Here is a 1,208-nt window from a genome sequence, read left to right on the forward strand (position 1 = left end):
CTTTGAATTGAGTTCGAATAATGATATTTTCGAATGCGAAACTTCATGTTATTAAGAGTTAGAATTCATGACATTAACGTAGTAATAAAAAATAAGCTGAAACAACAACAACAACAACGACAACAACAACAACAACAACAAAAACAACAACAACATCAACGACAACAACAACAACATCGACTTACCATTACATCAGAGCAATAGATCCAGATTACAACCTCAAATCCCAATTAATACAACCAGCAAAAGTATCAACAGTTGTAATGGTACTGCAGTTTTTTGATTGCAGTATTATTCGATAGTATCAATGTTTGTATCATTCAATAGTATCACTGTTTTTATCATTCAATAGTATCAATGTTTGTATCGTTAGTATCAACGCCAATGTTTCTATCACTAATAATAGTAATGATATTGTTCAGTTTTCATGCACATTTAACACTTCAGAAAAAATACACATACATAGACATATGCACACATTAAAAAAACAAGCAAACATATATTCAGACAGGCAAACGTCCAAGCAGAAAAACATACAGACATACCAAAACAAAATTGTATACTGAAGATAACTGTAGATCAGGCAATCACGAATCAACGACTTGAAATTAAATTTTATTTATATAAACATAGGAACGATAAATTGGCTGCTTTTTTTTGTTGCACAGTTACACATACACACACACACAGATTTACACACACACAGATTTACACACACACACACACACACACACACACAAACACAAACACACAGAACTTTTATAAAAAAAAAAACGGCATAAAAAAATTAAAGCTGCGATTTATTGAACTGCTTATTAACAAATAATTATTAAATTTATTTATTTCTCAAATGTATTTCTTATTTATTTAAAGATTAATTATAAAACTTAAATACAAATTAATTATACGAATATGTAATACTAACACATTTGCAACTCTGATTAAACCATAATTAATAACTATAATTAATATTGATAATTGATTAATGCAATAAAATCTTTTTCACCATAATTATTAATAATATTAATTAATAAACTTTTATTATTCAGTATAGCCCGTCCAAACCATCAAATGATACGTTTTGATGAATGAAAGTTGAGACCAACTTTGCTTTTTATATTATATTCCAGAGAGTTATATTATATCATAATATATATATATACATAAATAAATATATATATATAACATATATTATATATATATATGCA

This window comes from Helobdella robusta (assembly GCF_000326865.2).
Source record: "Helobdella robusta unplaced genomic scaffold HELROscaffold_39, whole genome shotgun sequence".
In the NCBI taxonomy this organism is placed as follows: Eukaryota; Metazoa; Annelida; class Clitellata; order Rhynchobdellida; family Glossiphoniidae; genus Helobdella; species Helobdella robusta.